Below are 18102 nucleotides of genomic sequence, written 5' to 3'. Positions count from 1 at the left end.
TGTCGAATTTTGTCCAAAACCTACTTTTGCAAACTAGTCCCTGGTTTTTCGCCCGATCGGAACCAAACCAGTCTAGGACAATTCTCTGGACTCTCTAGATCAATAATTATCAAAAAAAAGTTGAACTTTGGCATTTGGGTGGCTGTAACAGGGTAATTTAAGAAAGGGGCGTGGCAAAATACACTAAAAAGCCTATTAATCCCAAATGAAAACTCAGAACTTCACCAAAATTGATGACCATATGTGTCAGAACATGGTGAGGAAGCATGCAGAGTTTCATGGAGATCGGACCATAGGTGGCGCTATAACTGGCAAAAAGCCTTCCTTCTTATTAGGGGTTCAAGCATGAAATGCTGAAACCCTATTGTAATTGTAAGGATTCGTAAAACGCATCGTGCAGGCCAAACCGTAAGGCCTAGAGACTTGAAACCTGGCCAGATGGTAGGCCTCAGTTTGGGGACAACCTATCAGAGTATGACCCCGAATGGCCCATAGGTGGCGCTACAGCAACCAAAAGTTCAAAATTGCTCATAACTCTTAGACTGTTTGTCCCAGGATCAAGTGTCTTATAGTCTTATAAAATTTTCTGCTATGTCAAATTTTGTCCAAAACCTACTTTTGCAAACTAGTCCCTGGTTTTTCGCCCGATCGTAACCGAACCAGTCTAGGACAATTCTCTGGACTCTCTCGATCAATAATTATCGAAAAAAAGTTGAACTTTTGCCTTTGGATGGCTATAACAGGGTCATTTAGAAGAGGGGCGTAGCAAAATACACTCAAAAGCCTATAAATCCTAAAGGAAAACTCAAAACTTCACGAAAATTGTTATGTATATGTAACATAACATGCTGAAAAAGCATGCAAAGTTTCATGGAGATCGGACCATAGGTGGCGCTATAACTGTTAAAAAGCTTTGAAAACCATGTAATCCTATGGTGAAATGCCTGTATTGGCTGTAAATGGTATTTTCCATCTCTGTAATCAGGTGGGGTTAAAAACATCCACATAATATGCATAAATTATGATAGATCTCCTCATACTGAACAACTTTGCCTCAAGAACCAATACTGTCAATCAAATCGTTATTTAAACATTCACAATTATGTTAATAACCTACTTTTGCAAACTAGTCATAGATTTTTCAACCTGATCAGAACCAAACCAGTGCAGTACAATTCTCTGGACTCTTTAGAGCAATAATTATTTTAAAAAAAAAGTTAAACTTTTGCATCTGAATGGCTATAACAGGGTTATTTCATGATGTGGCCTTGACCAAGTGTCCCCAAATGCCTATATCTATTCAATGAATGCTCAGATATTCTTTATTCTTCTACTATGCCTCTAAACAAGCATGAAAAATTTCGGACAGATAGGACAATATTTGCCTCTATAACAGTTAAAAAGCTGAAAATTATGAAAATAATGGTATATTAAGCCAATAAGTGGTCGTTTGCTGCCCCCCGCTGTTCATTTTATTGTACTACACTCTAATATTGATCTACTAGTCATATTCAGCTTAAAATAAATCACTATTTTAACATTTGCAATCACATTTAGTTAAAATTAATCTCTTAAGTATTACTATTGACAATTGTCACATTGAGAAATGTGAATCTTGAAGGAGACTTGCAGGAAACATTTTGTTTACTGCAACATCATAAAGTTCAAACGTCTGTATCTACAACAAAATGTGTGTGTGTAGTCCTATGTTTCTGAATACATTTTTAAAAATCTGATTAATAGTTACAAAGAGCTATGTTAAATGATTATAGACCATAGCATTAAAAAAGTGTGTGTGTGTGTGTGTGTGTGTGTGTGTGTGTGTCTGGCCTTGACCAAGTGTCCCCAAATGCCTATATGTATTCAATGAATGCTCAGATATTCTTAAAAACAAGTCAGAACATATGTACTATGCCTCTAAACAAGCATGAACATTTTCAGAAAGATCGGACAATATTTGCCTCTATAACAGTTAAAAAGGTGAAAATTACAGGGTTCATATGACAATAATGGTATATTAAGCCAATAAGCGGTCGTTTGCTGCCCCCCCCTGTTCATTTTATTGTACTACACTCTAATATTGATCTATAAGTCATATTCAGACTTTAAAAAAATCAATATTTTAACATTTACAATCACATTTAGTCAAAATTAATCTATTAAGTATTACTATTGACAATTGTCACATTGAGAAATGTGAATCTTGAAGGAGACTTGCAGGAAACATTTTGTTTACTGCAACATAAAGTTCAAATGTCTGTATCTACAACAAAATGTGTGTGGGTGGTCCTATGTTTCTGAATACATTTTTAATAATCTGATTAATAATTACAAAGAGTTATGTGAAATGATTATAGACCATAGAATTAAAAAAGTGTGTGTGTGTGTGTGTGTGTGTGTGTGTGTGTGTGTGTGTGTGTGTGTGTGTGTGTGTGTGTGTGTGTGTGTGTGTGTGTGTGTGTGTGTGTGTACTTGTCTACCTATCTAACAGGGGACCTTGGTGTCGTAACACACTCACTAACAGGGGACCTCTGAGCCAAGAGGGGACATTTTTCAGGTCCCCTGTTGGTCATGCTTTAAATCATGTTAAAATCAAGTAAAAACACTAAAAAAACGCTCTGGTGATTTTTTTTTACTTTTGACCAAGTGGGGACCTACAAGTGTGTGTGTTTAAATCATGTGAAAATTAAGTAAAAACACTCTGGTAATTTTTTTAAAACTTATGACCAAGTGGGGACCTAAGTGTGTGTGTGTGTGTTTAAGGTCATACTCAGCAGCTCCCCTGTAGGCTGGAGCAGGAACTGTAAGGGCTCTTAAACACACGTCGTTCACACACACTCCTCTATTGTTTGAATGGCCTGCTGTCCCAGAGAGACTCTGCTGTTTAACAGGCTGCTTACTAAAGGAACAAGCATTACATCTCTTTACTAGATACCCTGACTAGTTTCAAACTTTGCATTACATTACAATTAAATTCTACACAGAATCCAAGAAAAAAGGATTTAAAAATCTAAACAACCAGAATGTAATTAGAAGTTTTGTTTTTGTATTTTTTATTTTAACATTTTAATGACAGTAGCCTATATTCATTGAATATTATTGTATTTATCAAAATAAACAGAAAATAGTACAAACTTTACTATTCTTTAAAAACAAGTGTTAAGATTTTATTAAAAAAAAAACATTTTAGCTCAAGTATTTGTATAAATAATGCGTGACTTTTGCCCCATGTAAAATGGGGTGTAAAAGGCCCAACTTACCACCTTATACATTTTTGAGTTTTTTTAAACAAACCACTTTTGATTTATTTATGATTTACACAATGACTCGGTCCCCTGTTAGATAGTAAATCACGACACCAGTGTGTTTAATTTGTCATTTCTTGCCATCTCAAACACACTGTAGATATTTAGAGTTTTTATAGCAATAACTGAGTTTTAAGAGTTAAATCAAGCAGAAATATTTCTCTAATGTATTAATTGCAGATCCTCTTTGAATAATGATTATGTTAAACACAATGACTCGGTCCCCTGTTAGATAGTAAATCACGACACAAGTGTGTTTGCTTTGTCATTTCTTCATCTCAAACACACTGTGGAGATTTAGAGTTTTTATAGCAATAACTGAGTTTTAAGAGTTAAATCAAGCAGAAATATTTCTCTAATGTATTAATTGCAGATCCTCTTTGAATAATGATTATGTTAAACACAATGACTCGGTCCCCTGTTAGATAGTAAATCACGACACCAGTGTGTTTGCGTTGTCATTTCTTGCCATCATAAACACACTGTAGATATTTAGAGTTTTTATAGCAATAACTGAGTTTTAAGAGTGAAATCAAGCAGAAATATTTCTCTAATGTATTAATTGCAGATCTTCTTTGAATAATGATTATGTTAAACACAATGACTCGGTCCCCTGTTAGATAGTAAATCACGACACCAGTGTGTTTGCGTTGTCATTTCTTGCCATCTCAAACACACTGTAGAGATTTAGAGTTTTTATAGCAATAACTGAGTTTTAAGAGTTAAATCACGCAGAAATATTTCTCTAATGTATTAATTGCAGATCCTCTTTGAATAATGATTATGTTAAACACAATGACTCGGTCCCCTGTTAGCAGTGTTGGGCACGTTACTTTAAAAAAGTAATTAGTTATAGTTACTAGTTACTTCTTACAAATAGTAACTGAGTTAGTAACTGAGTTACATCATTATAAAAGTAACTAATTACCAGGGAAAGTAACTAATGTGTTACTTTTTTTTTTCTTCAAATGTTCAAATATGTCAAATAACTTGGATGCCCCCAATATTAAATATGTTAAATGAATGAATTGGACACTAAATAGAATAATTATTATTATAAAACATTGTACATTAATGTACACTATTGTAATGTTGCTGTGGGACAATGTGAGACACCTATCAAATTCAATATATTATTGTAAATATTATCAGTAGACCTACTATAGTGTACATATTGTGTAAATATTATCAGTAGACCTACTATAGTGTAAATATTGTGTAAATAGTATCAGTAGCTACTTCTTTACTACTCCTCTGGTAGTGGAGCTCACGTTATCACCTGGGTTTTTAGCCACTAATATTGTGGCTGTGATGACGTGAGGCTTCATTAGATTAGAAATAGAATTACTTGCCACCGACGTGGATAGACTCTTTCTCCCTGGGCATAAGCTTCACGTTAAATTTATGTAATGTTTATATGTTTATAAACATTCTTACCGTTCACCTCAACGAGGGAAAAGTAGCGCTTATACTTCCAGTTTGCGAAAGCTACCTTTGAAGTCGTTGGACTGCCATCGCTGACTGTGCGTATGCGTGTGCGTCAAAGGTGTGTGTGTGAACTCAACGCGCGCGCACACACACACACACACACACACGCGCGCTGCAGGTCTGACTGACAGAGAGCCTGTTCGGATGAAAACCGCTTCAATGAGCTCAATTATAGTAACGCCGCATTTTTTTCCTCAGTAACGCTAACGGCGTTGTAACGGAAGAAACAGTAATTCGTTTGATTACTCGTTACTGAAAAAAGTAATTCCGTTAGTAACGCCGTTTATCTATAACGCCGTTATTCCCAACACTGCCTGTTAGATAGTAAATCACGACACCAGTGTGTTTGCTTTGTCATTTCTTGCCATCATAAACACACTGTAGAGATTTAGAGTTTTTATAGCAATAACTGAGTTTTAAGAGTTAAATCAAGCAGAAATATTTCTCTAATGTATTAATTGCAGATCCTCTTTGAATAATGATTATGTTAAACACAATGACTCGGTCCCCTGTTAGATAGTAAATCACGACACAAGTGTGTTTGCTTTGTCATTTCTTCATCTCAAACACACTGTGGAGATTTAGAGTTTTTATAGCAATAACTGAGTTTTAAGAGTTAAATCAAGCAGAAATATTTCTCTAATGTATAAATTGCAGATTATCTTTGAATAATGATTATGTTAAACACAATGACTCGGTCCCCTGTTAGATAGTAAATCACGACACCAGTGTGTTTGCGTTGTCATTTCTTGCCATCATAAACACACTGTAGATATTTAGAGTTTTTATAGCAATAACTGAGTTTTAAGAGTTAAATCAAGCAGAAATATTTCTCTAATGTATTAATTGCAGATCCTCTTTGAATAATGATAATGTTAAACACAATGACTCGATCCCCTGTTAGATAGTAAATCACGACACCAGTGTGTTAGCGTTGTCATTTCTTGCCATCTCAAACACACTGTAGAGATATAGAGTTTTTATAGCAATAACTGAGTTTTAAGAGTTAAATCCAGCAGAAATATTTCTCTAATGTATTAATTGCAGATCCTCTTTGAATAATGATTATGTTAAACACAATGACTCGGTCCCCTGTTAGATAGTAAATCACGACACCAGTGTGTTTGCGTTGTCATTTCTTGCCATCTCAAACACACTGTAGATATTTAGAGTTTTTATAGCAATAACTGAGTTTTAAGAGTTAAATCAAGCAGAAATATTTCTCTAATGTATTAATTGCAGATCATCTTTGAATAATGATTATGTTAAACACAATGACTCGGTCCCCTGTTAGATAGTAAATCACGACACCAGTGTGTTTGCTTTGTCATTTCTTGCCATCTCAAACACACTGTAGAGATTTAGAGTTTTTATAGCAATAACTGAGTTTTAAGAGTTAAATCAAGCAGAAATATTTCTCTAATGTATAAATTGCAGATCCTCTTTGAATAATGATTATGTTAAACACAATGACTCGGTCCCCTGTTAGATAGTAAATCACGACACCAGTGTGTTTGCTTTGTCATTTCTTCATCTCAAACACACTGTAGATATTCACTGTATATATTGAGATAACTCAATTTTATGGTGACTTGCATTAAAATGTTTATCCGTCTCAATTAAATTATGTGTACTGAATGACTTTTAACATTGACACTTTAGTTATTTAACCAAATGATGATTTTCAAGTCAGCAATCAACACACAACTGAGTTTTGACCTCCAAAATCTTATTATAGTGTATTTTTATGGTAAGTATTGGTGTTTTATGTTTTAAATCAAGCAGAAATCACTCTTTAAGGAAACAATTGCAGGTCACACTTTATACAGTGAACATTGGATGGTAAAACACAACGCCTGTTTGATTGCTTTGCCATTTCTTGCCATCACAAACACACTGGAGAGATTTTGAAGGTCAGAACTAAATTTTTTGGTGACTTGCATGAAAATGTTCATCCGTCTCACTTAAATTATGTGAACTGAATGTCTTTTAACATTGACACTTTAATCGAAGATTTTCAACTCAACAATCAACACACAACTGAGTTTTGACCTCCAAAATCATTATACAGTGTATATTAAATTTAAATAAAAAATATAAAATTTCTTTACAAAACAAGTTTGACTCAAGTTTGACTCTCTACTGCTTATTCATTATTGTTTATGTTACATGGTCCATGTTTACATTACAGTATAAAATTGTTCCTAAGTTTTCCCCTTTTATATAGATGGTAATGACTAAATATCCTCGCACACCGAAATTTTCACACGTAAAAAAAAAGATCAAGCACGTTTACACACTTTCCTTCATCAAAAAAAAAATCTGATCAGGTTCAGTTTTCTGCATTTTTCGCATCCATAGCAAGCAAGCAAAATTTGGGTTTCAAATTTCTGTGTTATTCATTTTTGTGTTAAAATTTTGAACATAAGTTGAACAGTTTAAAAAAGAAAGTGTGAACCTTCAAATTAGCAATTATAGTTCATAAAGTTTTGCTGGCGTTTGTATCTAATTGAGAAAAGAATGAATGTAAATTGAAAGATGTCGTCATTGAACGCATTTTGTGCCAAAGCAAATAAATGATCCACAGTTTAGCCACATAGGCTGATGTGATCCCTGAGTGAAGAGTTTTGAAAAAGTGATGAGTATTCAGAAATGTGTCCTAGCAGATGTTTAAAAAACCCTGTAATATCACTATTAGTAAGAGATCACATTATAATATCAGTCTATAAATGTGAGATATTTAAAGTGAACCTAAAGTATACTTGCAATAGTGTGATTTTAGCACAATTAAATATACTTAATGGATGTTTCGCAAAAGCGTTGTTTAGTGATATTGCGTCCTTGTGTTTCTGCTGTACGTCATCAGCAACTGTCGAAGTTCAATTACAATACTCAAAATCACATGTACAGAGGATGCACAAAAGTAGATCACATAGCAAGACTGGTCTCCACGAAAACACAAGTCCCTTCTTTGCATTCCCAGAATTGCGAAACAGCCATCATTAAGAAATGTGCATTGTGCAATAAAGGAGTACTCCAAGAATAATTATAATATTTATACCAGTACGTCTCACGCAGGTCACGAGGGTTTACAATATTTGATGCTTTAATACTATCCAAAAAAAATTGTTACGGCCATTTCACACTGAACGCGACAAAGCTAGGTGAATCATTGATGAATGAAGGTTTAACACCGAACGCCACTCAAACCATCATCGAGGACTTGCTATAATTATATAATAGGCAGACATGCATTATTTCTAGTGATTTATGATTGTAATATAATTGACCGATCCAGAGCGAATGCGATCTCTGACTCATAACACTCAAACACGTGGAAGAAAACGGACAGTTCTCTTCTGATAGCATATAATTCAGTGGAAAAAGAAGTAAACTTGAGAATTACATATGGCATATCTTGCTTTATTATGCTGAGATTGATCGAGCCTGGTATAAATAAATCCATACAGATCTATTGTTTTACAAAAATAATCAATTGTTTACAAAAGGAGAAAACGTGTGTACTTTAATGTAAACTTGGACCATGTGACATAAACTGAAGTTAACAGCAAAAAAATATACTATAATGCTGACTGTTGTTAGTGTTTTTTGTTGTAGGAGTTAAAAGTGTATATGTTGGGTGAATCCTCATTGTGTTCTGGAAGAATGAGTTGATTTAAGACATCAATGAAGTGTTTTGGTAGTTTTAGCACATTTTGAACGTGAAATTAACTGCTTTGCTTTGAAAGGTGTCCTAGCGATTGTAGCTGAGAGATAGACGTCAAACAGACTCAAACAAAGACCCAGAATTCTGTGGTGTTACAGCACTGTGGCTGCTGTAAATGGCTGCTGTAAGGTTTCTTTATGAAATAACAGGCACAATGGCAAAGATATTTCTGCAAAAACTCCAAAGTAATGTTCGGTTGCAGTGAGAAAGTCACAAGAGACAACTGAAAAAACTCATGCGTGTATTTAGCCTAGTGTAGATCAGCTTGCTTACACATCCCCCAAACTGCATTTACATATGAATACAGGAAAGGCCAAAGCCATTGTCTCACAGGTGAGGAACAGGCCTTACAGAGCTGTGAGACCCATGTCACAGACACAAACTTCTCAAACAAACTAGAGAAAACGCTGGGATTTACCTGGGAAAATTAAATCAATGTACACTTTTTCCAATCCCTACGACACATTTTTCAATACTTGGGTCACTTTTTTAAAACTCTTCACACACTTTTTCACACAAATTCACACAACTGAATTTCAGCTTGGCACAGCAGTTATTTTAGTGTTCAAAATGCACTAAAACTACCAAAAAGGATTCTGAGGATTCAAAGGAATCACCCAAAATTTCAATATGGTAATACTGCCGAAATGTAGCAAATTGTTTTTTATTTATTTATTAATTTTAGTTAAGTTTTGAACATAAGTTAGGGAGTTTTGAAAAGAGAATCAAAAAATTTTCAAATTGGCCTATACAGTTCATAATGTTTTGGTGGTGTTTGTGTTGAAGTGAGAAAATAATTCTTATAAATCGAAAGATGTCGCCATTGAATGTATTTTATGCCAAATCAATGATAAATTATGACTTTAGATGGCCCCACTTTATATTAGGGGGCCTTAACTACTATGTACTTAAATAGGTACAATGTACGTATTGTGTTCATATTGTGTTGCAAAACACTTTTGCTGATATTGAGGTGGGATACGGGTAGGGTTAGGGACATGTGTGGTTGTATTGGTAAGTTTAAAGGTAGGGTTAGATGTAAGGGAAGTGTCAACAGTGTAATTACAAATGTAACTACAGAAATTAATTACAGATGTAATTACATGCCGGTATATTTAAAAATGTAAGTACAATGTAAAGACATGTATGTACACAATAAGTGCATTGTATCAAATGGATAATTAAAATGTTAGTACATAGTAGTTAAGGCCACCTAATATAAAGTGGGTCCCTTTGGATTTTAAGATTTTATATTTCAGTATAATTCCTGCAGAAATGAGTTGATCATCGTTCTGACTTGAATGTGTTTGATCAGTTCTGAAAGCAGCTACAGAAGCAGAAACTTTCGTTTCACAACTCGTGGTCAGTCTACCTCAGAGGTTTAGACATTATGGCTGATAATCTAAATCCTTATGGAGAAAAATCAATGGGAGTTTTACTTCCTGTTTGCGTCTGTAGATTTCTCATAAATTCATCAAAAGTTTACATTATAAATGCAATCGCAAGCGATCGCTGCCTGCACCCTGTCATCATCAACACAAAGCTCTCGCTCTTCTTCACCAAATTCTGCCTCATTAGCAGTTGGCAAAAACTGTAATCGACAACTATTTTGATAATCGATTTGTCGGCTTGAGTAATTTTTTAAGACAAAAGTAAAATTCTTTGATTCCAGCTTGTTTAATGTGAATATGTTCTAGTGTGTTCTCTCATATGTGACAGTAAACTGAGTTGTGGACAAAACGAGACATTCGAGGACGTCATCCTGGGCTTTTGGGAAACACTGATCCACATTTTTCGGACATATTATAGACCAAACAACTAATCGATTACTTGAGAAAATATTCAACAGATTAATCGACTATGAAAATAATCCCAAATCTAATCATTATGTACAAGTGCATTGCATTGGAACCCCTGGATATAAGCCTCCCCTCTCTATCTCTCTTAAATATTTTTGTTCTCTCTGAGAACAATAGCTATCATCAGGATACGCTATACACTGGTAGGCAGTGGCCCACCTTACCGTGACCACGATGCGGTCACCCAGAATTGATAGTTTACCCACCTCTTTTTTTACCACTACACCTCTGGTTTTAGTGCATTTTGAACACTAAAATAACTGCTGTGCCAAGCTGAAATTCAGTTGTGTGAATTTGTGTGAAAAAGTGTGTGAAGAGTTTTAAAAAAGTGACCCAAGTATTGAAAAATGTGTCGTAGGGATTGGAAAAAGTGTACATTGATTTAATTTTCCCAGGTAAATCCCAGCGTTTTCTCTAGTTTGTTTGAGAAGTTTGTGTCTGTGACATGGGTCTCACAGCTCTGTAAGGCCTGTTCCTCACCTGTGAGACAATGGCTTTGGCCTTTCCTGTATTCATATGTAAATGGAGTTTGGGGGATGTGTAAGCAAACAGATCTACACTAGGCTAAATACACGCATGAGTTTTTTCAGTTGTCTCTTGTGACTTTCTCACTGCAACCGAACATTACTTTGGAGTTTTTGCAGAAATATCTTTGCCATTGTGCCTGTTATTTCATAAAGAAACCTTACAGCAGCCATTTACAGCAGCCACAGTGCTGTAACACCACAGAATTCTGGGTCTTTGTTTTGACGTCTATCTCTCAGCTACAATCGCTAGGACACCTTTCAAAGCAAAGCAGTTAATTTCACGTTCAAAATGTGCTAAAACTACCAAAACACTTCATTGATGTCTTAAATCAACTCATTCTTCCAGAACACAATGAGGATTCACCCAACATATACACTTTTAACTCCTACAACAAAAAACACTAACAACAGTCAGCATTATAGTATATTTTTTTGCTGTTAACTTCAGTTTATGTCACATGGTCCAAGTTTACATTAAAGTACACACGTTTTCTCCTTTTGTAAACAATAGATTATTTTTGTAAAACAATAGATCTGTATGGATTTATTTATACCAGGCTCGATCAATCTCAGCATAATAAAGCAAGATATGCCATATGTAATTCTCAAGTTTACTTCTTTTTCCACTGAATTATATGCTATCAGAAGAGAACTGTCCGTTTTCTTCCACGTGTGTGAGTGTTATGAGTCAGAGATCGCATTCGCTCTGGATCGGTCAATTATATTACAATCATAAATCACTAGAAATAATGCATGTCTGCCTATTATATAATTATAGCAAGTCCTCGATGATGGTTTGAGTGGCGTTCGGTGTTAAACCTTCATTCATCAATGATTCACCTAGCTTTGTCGCGTTCAGTGTGAAATGGCCGTAACAATTTTTTTTGGATAGTATTAAAGCATCAAATATTGTAAACCCTCGTGACCTGCGTGAGACGTACTGGTATAAATATTATAATTATTCTTGGAGTACTCCTTTATTGCACAATGCACATTTCTTAATGATGGCTGTTTCGCAATTCTGGGAATGCAAAGAAGGGACTTGTGTTTTCGTGGAGACCAGTCTTGCTAAGTGAGACGGATGAACATTTTCATGCAAGTCACCAAAAAATTTAGTTCTGACCTTCAAAATCTCTCCAGTGTGTTTGTGATGGCAAGAAATGGCAAAGCAATCAAACAGGCGTTGTGTTTTACCATCCAATGTTCACTGTATAAAGTGTGACCTGCAATTGTTTCCTTAAAGAGTGATTTCTGCTTGATTTAAAACATAAAACACCAATACTTACCATAAAAATACACTATAATAAGATTTTGGAGGTCAAAACTCAGTTGTGTGTTGATTGCTGACTTGAAAATCATCATTTGGTTAAATAACTAAAGTGTCAATGTTAAAAGTCATTCAGTTCACATAATTTAATTAAGACGGATAAACATTTTAATGCAAGTCACCATAAAATTGAGTTATCTCAATATATACAGTGAATATCTACAGTGTGTTTATGATGGCAAGAAATGACAAATTAAACACACTGGTGTCGTGATTTACTATCTAACAGGGGACCGAGTCATTGTGTTTAACATAATCATTATTCAAAGAGGATCTGCAATTTATACATTAGAGAAATATTTCTGCTTGATTTAACTCTTAAAACTCAGTTATTGCTATAAAAACTCTAAATCTCCACAGTGTGTTTGAGATGAAGAAATGACAAAGCAAACACACTGGTGTCGTGATTTACTATCTAACAGGGGACCGAGTCATTGTGTTTAACATAATCATTATTCAAAGAGGATCTGCAATTAATACATTAGAGAACTATTTCTGCTTGATTTAACTCCAGAGGTGTCAAGTAACGTAGTACAAATACTTCGTTACCTTACTTAAGTAGGAATTTTGAGTATCTATACTTTACTGGAGCAATTATTTTTCAGCCTACTTTATACTTCTACTCCTTACATTTTCAAGCAATTATCTGTACTTTCTACTCCTTAGATTTTTATAATAGTCTCGTTACTCCTATTCCATTTCGGCATTTTTCTATTCCGGCTTGTCTTAAAAAAAAAACTATCCAGATAAATCGTGCCATCCGGACAGAGTGAATTTGATTGTGGTTGGATGAGAAGGATAAACACAAACCATTCCGACACCCTATTGGGTTGTACGCGATCAATCACGCCTGCACCTGCACAAATCCCACACCATGCTGCCAGATAGGGCGGGTTCTCGCCGACGAGCACGCACTTTCAGCCAATCAGCGATCAGCAGGCAGACGCGCTCATTCATGACTTTAGCCGGGTTTTTAGCGCAATGACTCGTAGCTGTATATTCCAGTGATCGCTATGCCAGTGGCATAAATATACAGTAAGTTGTATCTACAGTAAAGAGTGGGAGAGTGACTCAACTCTCAAACGTGAATTACACCTGTGACTCGAAGACTCTTTATAAATATAACCATGACTCCAGTCCATCATCATATACACACACTTAGGACATCTGCAACTCAACCCCGACAGCTGCTGAAAGAGGTTTAAATCAACCATTAATCCGTTCTGACTGTGCGTGTGCCATGTACTTCACGAAAGACATACTGTAGTTTTGTGAACACAAAGTGCAACACAATGGTAAACGCATTGTTATTTTTTGTTGGCGGATTATTGTATAGTATCAATGAATTACGCATTTTGAAAGTGGTGTGAGCATTAACGTGTGAAATGCCTGTTTATTACATTGCTTTTTCCAATCTCTATATTGGGCACTTTTTGCACATAAATTGTGTTTTTTCTGAGGGAATGCCGTTTTGACAGTTTCTACTTGGACATATAGTCATATTTGATCCGTTTTACTGGGAAATAGATTTTTTTATCATCAATGTTATGTTTTAAGGAGATAAAATGGTAACTTATCAACATTGATTGGTATGGCAATAAAATAATAATATCACATTATTTTGGCAGTTAAAGTTTTGGGATTTTTCTTGGAGTGACTAGTTGCTTATAAGTATTGTAAAGGTGCAAAAAGTCAAAATTCAGAGGCATGTTATCAATAACCATTTTTTGCATATAAATGTACATTTGGTGAGTTTTTGGGCTGGAAATTGTCGACCCAATCTGGCCACACTGATCACACATTCAAATAATGGTTATTGATAACATGTCTCTGAATTTAGATTTTTTGCTCAGTACACATATGGTTCTTTAATGTATTTGCATTGTCCTAAAATGCGTTCATTTTCAATGGGAATATATGCAGCTGAAACAGGTAGCCTATACATCTAAAACATTTCAACATTAACTTTTTAATATAACATTATAGTCATTATGGCCTTTAGAAACATTTTTTTTTTTGAGGAGGTGGGGTATACACTGTGGCGCGGCCTAATATTTTGTCCTTAAAGGGATACTTCACCCAAAAATGAAAATTCTGTCGTCATTTACTCACACTCAAGTTGTTCCAAACCTGTATGAGTTTCATTGTTCTGAAGATATTTTGAAAAATGTTTGTAACCAAGCAGATAGAGCAACCATTGACTGCCATAGCATTTTGCCCCTACTATGGCAGTCAATGGTTTCTCTATCTGCTTGGTTACAAACATTCTTCAAAATATCTTCAGAACACAGAAACTCATACCTGTTGGAAGTACTTGAGGGTGAGTAAATAATGACAGAATTTTCATTTTTGGGTGAACTACCCCTTTAATGGCATTTTTTTCCCCTTACATTACTTTTACTTTTATACTTTAAGTAGTTTTGAAACCAGTACTTTTACACTTTTACTTGAGTAAAAAGCTTGAGTTGATACTTCAACTTCTACAAAAGTATTTGTAAACCCTATGGATGCGAATACTTTTGGCACCTCTGTTTAACTCTTAAAACTCAGTTATTGCTATAAAAACTCTAAATCTCTACAGTGTGTTTATGATGGCAAGAAATGACAAATTAAACACACTGGTGTCGTGATTTACTATCTAACAGGGGACCGAGTCATTGTGTTTAACATAATCATTATTCAAAGATGATCTGCAATTTATACATTAGAGAAATATTTCTGCTTGATTTAACTCTTAAAACGCAGTTATTGCTATAAAAACTCTAAATCTCTACAGTGTGCTTGAGATGAAGAAATGACAAAGCAAACACACTGGTGTCGTGATTTACTATCTAACAGGGGACCGAGTCATTGTGTTTAACATAATCATTATTCAAAGAGGATCTGCAATTAATACATTAGAGAAATATTTCTGCTTGATTTAACTCTTAAAACTCAGTTATTGCTATAAAAACTCTAAATATCTACAGTGTGTTTATGATGGCAAGAAATGACAACGCAAACACACTTGTGTCGTGATTTACTATCTAACAGGGGACCGAGTCATTGTGTTTAACATAATCATTATTCAAAGAGGATCTGCAATTAATACATTAGAGAAATATTTCTGCTTGATTTAACTCTTAAAACTCAGTTATTGCTATAAAAACTCTAAATCTCTACAGTGTGTTTGAGATGGCAAGAAATGACAACGCAAACACACTGGTGTCGTGATTTACTATCTAACAGGGGACCGAGTCATTGTGTTTAACATAATCATTATTCAAAGAGGATCTGCAATTAATACATTAGAGAAATATTTCTGCTTGATTTAACTCTTAAAACTCAGTTATTGCTATAAAAACTCTAAATATCTACAGTGTGTTTATGATGGCAAGAAATGACAACGCTAACACACTGGTGTCGTGATTTACTATCTAACAGGGGACCGAGTCATTGTGTTTAACATAATCATTATTCAAAGAGGATCTGCAATTAATACATTAGAGAAATATTTCTGCTTGATTTAACTCTTAAAACTCAGTTATTGCTATAAAAACTCTAAATATCTACAGTGTGTTTATGATGGCAAGAAATGACAAAGCAAACACACTTGTGTCGTGATTTACTATCTAACAGGGGACCGAGTCATTGTGTTTAACATAATCATTATTCAAAGAGGATCTGCAATTAATACATTAGAGAAATATTTCTGCTTGATTTAACTCTTAAAACTCAGTTATTGCTATAAAAACTCTAAATCTCTACAGTGTGTTTGAGATGGCAAGAAATGACAACGCAAACACACTGGTGTCGTGATTTACTATCTAACAGGGGACCGAGTCATTGTGTTTAACATAATCATTATTCAAAGATGATCTGCAATTAATACATTAGAGAAATATTTCTGCTTGATTTAACTCTTAAAACTCAGTTATTGCTATAAAAACTCTAAATCTCCACAGTGTGTTTGAGATGAAGAAATGACAAAGCAAACACACTTGTGTCGTGATTTACTATCTAACAGGGGACCGAGTCATTGTGTTTAACATAATCATTATTCAAAGATGATCTGCAATTAATACATTAGAGAAATATTTCTGCTTGATTTAACTCTTAAAACTCAGTTATTGCTATAAAAACTCTAAATCTCCACAGTGTGTTTGAGATGAAGAAATGACAAAGCAAACACACTGGTGTCGTGATTTACTATCTAACAGGGGACCGAGTCATTGTGTTTAACATTTTCACTATTTATATATAAAGTGATGACCTGTGATTATTACCTTAAAGAACAATTTCTGCTTGTCCAGTCCTATATTTATTTATTTTTTTATTGGTGCAAGAAATCAAATCTCACTCTAAAAATCTCAAAAACAAAGGACATTTTTGGGGATTTTAGAGAGCAGAAACTATGTTTTAATAAAAAATAAATCACACATTGAAATACCTTTACTGTAAAAAAAATTCAGGTCTCCAATTGAAAATGTTCTAGTGACCGGTCACATCTAAATTTTTCAGTTGGCCAAATTTAATTTCTGTAAATTGATGCACTTTAATTCAATTAAAATTCAAGAAATTCAATTTGGCCAACTAAAAAATGTAGATGAGATCGCTCACTAGAAAATTTTCAATTGGAGACCTGATTTTTTCTACAGTGTTGGTGTTCTTGAAAATAAGCTTAAATGAGAGATGTGGACGGATCATATACTGTAAGTATGAAGACACAACAGAGAATGAATTTCTTAAAGATAATTCTTAATTTTAAGAATTTTTTAATTTCTTAAATTCTTTTCTGTAATGTCCACAACATGGCTTTTTCTCCGTTGTGTGCTCATTGTGTTCCCTGATGCCTGTGTGAACATTATTTAATTATATATATATATATTAAATAATGAAGACAGACTTGACTGCCAGCTCTCTTCCCTTTCACACACACAGCTCCATTGCAGGCTATGGAGGTCCCCTGTTGGATAGGTAGACATCGGTCAGGTCCCCTCTTGGCATGTTTAAAAAAAAAAAAAAAAAATGCTTATTTGAAGTTATATTATGAAAAAAGACCTTAAAACAAAATTTTGTATCTAAGTTTTGTTTCTTCAAAATGACTAGAAACACAGGTCCCCTCTTGGTCAGTGTGGAGTGATGGTCCCCTGTTGGTAATATAGACGTGTATGTGTGTGTGTGTGTGTGTGTGTGTATAAGCATGCAGAATGGAATTAACATGGAAGACCAATTTGATATATAAGTGATTTTATAATGTCTATTGCAAAGCAACTGTGAAAAGACTTTATTAATAAGTAGAATGTCCAGCAGAGGGCAGCAGAAGACCACTTATTGACTCACTTTCCTTTTAAAGTTAATAATTTTCAACAGTGACAAAAGCAATTACTATTATAACACTCATATTTTGTCAGATTTTATCTCTTCATTTGTACTGACACTTCACATAATTACTAGCAATGTGGTAAATCATGGTAAATCACATTAGAATCATGGTTAATCATAGTAAATAATACTAGAACGTGGTGCATTTCACAAAAAAATGTGACATGCTCATAGACCATTAAAATATATTTTCACAATAACATATTACAAAAAAACATTATGTGTGTGTGTGTGTGTGTGTGTGTGTGTGTGTGTGTGTGTGTGTGTGTAACCATGCATAATGGAACAACTGGTTTGAAGCCTGTTTCAGAGCCTATTTTACTAAAGGGGATATAACTCAGGAACGAAATGAGATATCTTCACCAAACTTGGTACACATGTGTATGAGCTGAGTCTTTGGTCACGGTAAAAATAATTGTGAGGATTGAACACTTGGTGGCGCTATAACATGAAAAAAACATGAAAAGGGCTATAACCACCCAATTGCTAGTCCGATTGACTTGAA

This window comes from Gobio gobio (genome assembly GCF_949357685.1).
Source record: "Gobio gobio genome assembly, chromosome: 25".
NCBI lineage: Eukaryota > Metazoa > Chordata > Actinopteri > Cypriniformes > Gobionidae > Gobio > Gobio gobio.
Note: the sequence above shows the minus strand (reverse complement) of the source record.